Genomic DNA, 8,070 nt, shown 5'->3' with positions numbered 1-8,070 from the left:
TATCTTGGAAAACACTCAGCAGCCTTTGTAACTAGGGACATGCCAATTAAATATACTTTGAGATTTCATCTTAACACTAGAATCAGAATGGTCAAGTTCAATACAACAACCCACCACAAATGCTGGAGGAGGTGTGGAGCAAAGGGAACAGGAACCCCCCCCCTCCCGCCACCATTCACTGTTGGTGGGATTGCAAACTGCTCCAAGCAGTCTGGAAATCAGTGTGACAAATTCTCCAAAGGATGAAACTAAATCGGCCATATGACTCAGCTCTACCTTTCTTCAGCATATGTTCAAAAGAGTTGATATCTTTCCACAGAGTCACTTACTCAGCCAAGTTCATGGCTGTTCTCTTTACAATAGCCAGGAAATGAAAACAACGCAATTGTCCTTCAGTTGCTGAATAGATAATGATAATGTGGTGTACAGACACTACAGAGTTCTATTCAGCTTTTATAGAAAAAAAATGAAATTTGCAGTTAAATGGATGGAGCTGAAAAATAATGTACTGATTAGGGTAACCCATGGCAACCCAGATCCAGAAATACAAATGCTGAATGTTCTCTCTCATCCGTAGATCCTAACTCTGAAGGAAGCACATAAATTAGGAAAGCAGAAAGTAACCATGGGATGAGGAGGTAAAGGAACTCTAGATAGGGGGTTGGGTGGGTAGTAGAACACAGAAACTATGAAGGACAAAAATAGGAAAAACTGGGAGGGAGGACAATAGAGAGGAGGGTAAGATAGTAACATGCAAAGGAAGAGACTGTACAATGAGATATCTTTAAGAAGGCATTAAAGATGATTGCAAACGCCATAGAGAAATATATTATTTTATATGCTCACATAAAAATACATACATAACATATATTTAATTCAGACTACTGAGGAATTATATATACATATAACTGTAAATTAAATTAAATGGAATTAAACCACATGTGATGATAATGCTCCATAGAGTAGCAAAAAAAAAAAAAAAAAAAAAAAAAAAAAAAAAAAAAAAAAAAAAAAAAAAAAAAAACCTAGTGCCAGGGATGGAAAACGTCCCTCTAAGTCGTTGGGCAGAGGTGTCCATGAGAGTGCATGCATGTGTGTGTGTGCTATGTGTATGCTATTGTGGCTGCAGAGACCAGAATAAGACGCTAGATCCTCTAGAACTGGAAATTCAGGGGGTTGTGAGCTACCATGTGGCTGCTCAGAGTTGAACCTGGATCCCCTGGAAGAAGCAACCAGTGCTCTTAACCACTGAGCCATCTCTTTAGCACCCCATGTATGGCATTTTTAAATAAAATAAAATAAAAATTTAAAAATGCAGGAAATCAGGAAAAGTACTGTCAGGAAAAGTACATGTTGCAATGAAACATCATGAGCAAAAGCAACTTGGAAGTAAAATGATTTATTTCTACTTACACGTCTGTGTCACAGTCCATCATGGAGGGAACTCAAGGCAGGAACCCGGAGGCAAGAACTGGAGTAGAGACCACTGAGGAACTCTGCTTACGCGCTTGCTCCTCGTGCCTGGCTCAGCCTGGTTTCTTCTATCACTCAGGACAATCTGCCCAGTTGGTTTAGGCCTTCCACATCAATCATTAATCAAGAAAATGTTCCCACAGACTTGCATACAGCCCAATCTGATGGGAGCATTTTCTCAACTGAAGTTCCTTCTTTCCTAACAACCCTGACTTGTGCCAAGCCAGCAAAAACAAAACAAAACAAAATCCACAAAAAAAAAAAAAAAAACCAGCCCCAACTAACTCTCACAGGAAATGCAAAATGCAAGCTTTAAGTAACTAATCCATGGTCAGTGGAAGCAAGGCAGCTCCAAGGAAAGCTGAAGAGAAACAGCTCAGGGGATAAAGGGAGAGTTGATGATTTGTTTGGCTTGAGACAGCTTGCCTTCAGATACATCAAAGCATGCAAAGATCTTTTCTTTGTACTGTCCTTTGAGTCTGCTCTTCACTAATGACTGCATCGTACAGCTTGCGTTGCCTAGGGAGGCTGGAGTCAATTATTCACTTCATTTAAAGAAACCCTGAGTCTGCAAAGAGGTTGCTAGTCAGGTCACTGTCCCACACAAAGCAAAAACTTAATTAGCTTTCTTTCTTTCCGTCTCCTTTCTCTGTTATCTTTGAATATATAAAATCCTCTCCTGTTTGGTAAGTGCAAAGCCAGGCCTTTTCCCACAATCAAACCTGAGCAAGGTGTCTGACATGTGGTACTTTCCTGTAATCCCAGGCCAGGTGAAGCCATCCAGGCAACACAGAGACACTCTGTTTCAAATACTAAACAGAAAGCAAGCAATCTGGGAGACAAGATCATGTTGTATCTCTATTCAAAAGCATTACAAGTTCTTAGGTGGTGCCAGCAACCAAACCCAGGGTACCATGTGAGTTAGGCAAGCCCTCTACCAACTAAACTACATCACCTGCCTCTCTCTCTCTCTCTCTCTCTCTCTCTCTCTCTCTCTCTCTCTCTCTCTCTGAAACTTTGAGTGAAGCAAGTGCTCTTCAGTAGGTTGGCAGCAACACTAGAATAGTGTAAACTTCAAAAAATTCACGAGGAACAAAGGTGAGTAAGGATTGCTAATGGTTGGCATTACTTCCTTTGTTACTTGTTTGTGAACACAGAAGCAATACTATGCTGGATCACAGGGCCCCTCACATTCTAGAGGATCACTTCATCACTGAACTCCATCTCTGGTATTCAGGCCCCAAATGATGTCCAGCCTTTCCTTGCTTTCAGCAACATGATTATATGCTGGAGTGTCCCAAGACACCTATGAATATGCAATAACTCAGTTGTTGCCTAGAATTCTTTTAATTTGGCTTGCATACTTAAAATAGTAATAGTAACATTTAAAATAGTAACAGAATGATTTAGAATTTTAAAGCCTTTCCCATGCCTTATTTTCACTTTAAATTTAGTAAAATATTTTTCAAAAATAAATCAATATCTTACTTAGTATTATATTAATGTGTTTTTTGGAGACAGGGTTTCACATAGCCTACCTAGGCTGATTTCAAGATTGCTCTGTAGCCAAGGATGACCTTGAACGTCTGATCTTTCTGCTTCTACCTTTGGAGGCATGAGTATTGCAGGTATGTACTAGCACACATAGTTTTATGTGATGGTAGGTTTTTGAACCCAAGACTTTGTGCATGCTAGGCAAGTATCCTACCAATTGATTTCCATTTTTAGCCCTAAGCCTCATGCTTGTGGAATAAACAAAGTCCTCTGAAAGTTTAGACATGCTCAGCATCTAGAAAAATGAGCTTATTGAATGCTTATTCACAATACTGTAATTTTTTCAAATGTCTTATAGGATTTTATTCATAATTAGCAATGTAAGTTTTGTTTCTAAAGGGAAATTTTATACATTAGTGAATAATATTCATGAAAGCAGAAAATATTATATAAATTCAAAATATGCACAATTATTAGTAGGTTTTACAATTATCTAAAAATTATATTAAGTGATAGTTTCCTGTTTATAATTTCTGTTTCAGTTATTTATATTAAATTATTAAATCTTACATTAATCTATTAAATTTTAAATTAATCACAATGACTAGGTTCTAAATGTTTGCCTGTCAGCAAGCCAAAACTCAAGGTTTTCAATCTCAGCGTGAGCCCCCTTTTCCCCCAGTGATCTCCTAGATTCATGGTTTCACTTATAGTCCTGAGGCTTAATATATATCCTGTGAAAGGGCTGTGGGTCTGTCCTGCACAGCAACTGGATCTTTTCTGATAAAAACGCTTCCTTTTTCTGTGTAGCCCCAGTACCCTGCCAAATCATTCAGTGAGATTTCTTTCTGATAGTGTGAGTTTTCACGTTCTATGCGGAGTCTGACAATGTGTCTAAGATTGTGAGAACATGACATAACCATCCACATTACAGCTATGATTCAAGGTGCAGGCTGTTGCCTGTGCTTGGCACTCATATCCTATTTGCTTCAGAGAGCTGTTCTCTTATCGTTGCTTGGGTTCTGGCATCTTATCTGGGGAGCAATGAGATGCATAATCATGATTCACGTTTTAAATTAATTCCAAGTAAACATAAATGGCTGAATTGAAAAATCAATTGAATTCCTGCTTGGTTTCTGTTTTTTTTCCACCATCAATTATTCAGGGTCATAAGTCTGTTTAAGCTTTAAAAGCTGTTGTAGGACTTGCTCCAGGATCTTCTTGAAAAGGCTCACACATGAAAAAAAAAATTTCCTCCTTTTCTCAAGCCAAACACAAATCATCAGATATTGAAGACAGCATACAAAATACTAGTACATTCCATAGATTCTTTTTCTGCTGCTGCGTCTCATTCTACCCCAGCTTTCACATTCCCTTATATATTCCAGCTAAACCAGATAATCAATCATTTCCCAAATATACTTGCATCCCTACATTATAAGCTTTCGGAAGTGGAAAGGATATCTATGCTCAGGAGCATCAGAACACTTTTGTAGGGCTAAGTCTCTAACCCAGGATCTAGTACATGTTGCTTCCCCAGACTGAGAGTCAGAATTTAACATTTGTCTCATTAATATACTATCTCTGTGACTTTGGAAAAGTCACCTTATGACTTTCTGAAACCAAAGAAGACTGCATCGAGTTGTCTATCAGAGCTTTAGCTAGGACACAGGATTTGAAGCCATTTCTGGTGGCACATGAGTATTGCAAGGAACCACTTGTTCGTCCCAGCCACCCAGAACTGAAATAATCACACAAATACTGTATTAATTAAATCACTGCTTGACCCATTAGCTCTATCTTCTTATTGTCTAACTCTTTCATATTAATTTAACCCATTTCTATTAATCTGTATATCACCATGAGGTTGTGGCCTATCAGCAAAGTTTCAGCGCCTCTGACTCCAGTGGTGGATCCATGGTTGCTTCCTCTCCACCTTCCTTCTCCCAGAATTCAGTTATGTTCTCTCCACCTACATAAGTTCTGCGTTATCAACAGGCCAAGGCAGTTTCTTTATTCATTAACCAAAAAAAGCAACACACAGAAAGAACCTCCCACACCATTTCCCCTTTTCTGTTTAAACAAAAAGGAAGGCTTTAACATAGTAAAATTACATATAACAAAACAGGTATCAAACAGAATTACAGTTACAATATTTATACTTACATTATCTTTTATCATAACTAAGGAAAACTATAACTATCTATTCTTCAATTCCATCAAAGACTCCAGAAGGATATAATATTACATAAGTAAATAGGAAATGCATGGTCAGCAACTTCTAAAACTCTAGAATTGACAGAGACATCTTGCTGCCTGGACAGTTACCCAAAGTTTCTCTGTACCATTGGGGCCTCCATCTTTAGCCTACAGGCAGTAGACTTTTCCACAAAGTAGGGAATTTCAAAAACAGTTCAGCTTAGACTGGCAGTTTGTCCATCACATTTTTCTGTGTCCGGCAGAATGTATAGCAGACTCTTGTAGGGATAAGCCCTCCCCTTGGGGGCGGGCTCGCCTCGGGCGAATGTTTACTGATAAATTGGGTGCGTAGACACTGCGAGCCCCTTCCTGCTTCTGGTACTCCGCTGGAACCTTGGTTTTGTGAGTCTGATTTTGCCATTAAAATTGTTCAAATATCAATTACTATTGGTATTCATTAATCTAAACCGCCACAGACTCTTTCATGAAGCAAGAACCCCAAAGGATATGTCTCACCTTTAGGCAAGTTCAGCAGTCATTTCTCTGTGGATCCTGCATGTCCGGTTCATCTAACAAACTCCATAAGGAGCTTCTCCAATGCCCATCTTCCTCTTGAAGTAGATTGGGGCTTCCAGGAGCAGATGTGTCTCATTGTCATGAAAAGTCCTAAGTTATTAAAACATTTTAAAGGCCATATTCTGAAGGTCTCTGAAGGATTTTAAGAATACTTATCTAACTTAAATATCTCTCTATATATCTAGAAAATATAACTAATATGACTATAAGCGTGACTATTATAGATGAGTATTTATTAACTTATATTTCTTAATTATACATTATATTTTGAAATGAGCTACACAAATACAATACCTTAATCAAGATCAGAAATACATATACATATAAAAAATTGACCTTAAATTTGTATCAATAAACCAAAATCCATACTAATACAAATTATTCATCTCTATAGCACTTGAGGGGTACAGGTTTGTAATCTCAGCATTTAGAGGATTTAGAATTACCATAAATTCAAGGACAGAGTAGTGTACATACTAGTTTTTCAGGCCAGCCTGAGCTGTGTAGTGAGATCCTGTCACACAAAAGAAAACAAAATGTAGGATTTGATTATGCTTTTTACAACAAATATTAACTCATTCATTCTCACTAAACTATAAAATCTTTTTTTTTTGTTAGCACAGTGCCTGGTAGACAAGGGTATCTTCAAGTTCCCTATGTAGTTGAAGATAACCTTGAACTTCTGATCCTTCTGCCTGAGTGGTGGGACTATAGTCATATGTCATTGCCTGGTTTATGGAATCCTAAGGGCTTAAGGTCTTTGCATGAGCTACATCTCCAGCTCTAAACCATGAAATCTTTAAGACTCTCCCTTTGTGTATTATCATCCTGGGCAATAAAAGTTGGTGGTATTTAAGTAGACCAATAACTGGCTTTAGGGCTCGTGTCCCCATTCTTTGTTATGTAACTCTTCTATCTTCTGATCACACTATCTGCCTTATAGTGCGTAGATGAATGGCCGGCTGCATCCTGCCACCCCGCTAGCTTTACACCCGAAATAATTACACAGAAACTGTATTCTTTTAAACACTGCCTGGCCCATTAGTTCCAGCCTCTTATTGGCTAGCTCTTACATATTGATCTAACCCATTTCTAATAATCTGTGTAACACCACAAGGTGGCTTACCAGAAAAGATCTTAACCTGCGTCTGTCTGGAGTGGGAGAATCATGGCAACTGTCCGACTCAGCTTCTTTCTTCCAGCATTCTGTTCTGTTTACTCTGCCTACCTAATTTTCTGTCCTATCAGGGCCAAGGCAGTTTCTTTATTTAACCAATGAAATTAACACAAAACAGAAGACTCTCCCCCATCATTTCCCATTTTTCTGTTTAAATAAAAAAGAAAGGCTTTCACTTTAACATAGTAAGATAACATATAACAAAACAGTTACCAAACAAGACTTACAGTTACAATATTTATATCTATTTTATCTTATATCATAACTAAGAAAAAACTATCACTGTCTATATATTCTTCAACTCCATCAAAGACTCCAGAAGGATATAATATTACCTAAGCAAACAAGAAATCCAAAGCTCTAGAAATGATAGAGACATCTCACTGCCTGGACAGTCAGCCAAAGTTCTTTTGTACCGTTGGGGCATCCATATTCAGCCTTCAGGTCCATAGTATCCAGCAGACATTTCCATGAAGCAGGAAATTTCAAAGACAGTTCAGTCACTATCTGCTGTGTCCTGCAGAATGTCTCGCGAATTCTTTTATGAAGCAGGAACCCAGAAAGACCACCTCACCTTTAGGCAAGTTTAGCAGTCCTCTCTCTGTGGGTTCTTTGTGTCCAGTTTATGCATCAGTCCAGGTAAGAGCAGTTTCTTGCCCAAATGCCTATCAAACTCCATAAGGAGCCTCTTCAATGCCCACCTTCCTCTTTAAGTAGCTGGTGCTGCCAGGAGCAGATGTGTCTCATGGTCTTTAAAAGCCCTAATTTTTTAAAACATTAAATGCCATATTCTGTAGTCTTTAAAAGATATGAAGAATGCCTATCCAACTGAAATATATCTCTATATATCTAGAAAATCTAACGAACATGACTACAAACTTGACTATTATTGATGATTATCCATTAGCAACCTATATTTCCTAATTATACATTACATTTTTAAATGAACTACACAATCACAATACCTTAATCAAGATTAGAAATATGCATATACATATAACAAAACTGACCTTAAAATCTATACCAATGCAAATTAGTCATATCTATATCAATAGTGTACCCACTCAGTGTGTTTAAGGTTTCTTTTCTGTTTTTACTTTTTTTTTTTTTTTATTTTTTTATTTTTATTTTTTTTCTTTCTTTCTTTCTTT

At 37.7% G+C, this 8,070-nt stretch overlaps 1 protein-coding gene across 1 annotated transcript in view; it reads right to left on the bottom strand.

Annotated features, from left to right (window-relative positions):
* Nucleotides 1–1,553, bottom strand: part of Pls3 (plastin 3) — a 110,503-nt gene extending 108,950 nt beyond the window's left edge. Inside the window, exon 1 of the mRNA XM_050126867.1 lies at nt 1,414–1,553. The gene's annotated coding sequence lies outside the window, so the exon portion shown is untranslated. The remainder of the gene's footprint in view (nt 1–1,413) is intronic.
* Between the last annotated feature and the right edge of the window lie 6,517 nt (nt 1,554–8,070).

The sequence above is a fragment of the Alexandromys fortis genome, unplaced genomic scaffold (assembly GCF_014885135.2).
Source record: "Alexandromys fortis isolate MF-2015 unplaced genomic scaffold, M_Fortis_MF-2015_v1.1 scaffold_180, whole genome shotgun sequence".
NCBI lineage: Eukaryota > Metazoa > Chordata > Mammalia > Rodentia > Cricetidae > Alexandromys > Alexandromys fortis.
Note: the sequence above shows the minus strand (reverse complement) of the source record. Positions and strands in the feature narration are given on the sequence as shown.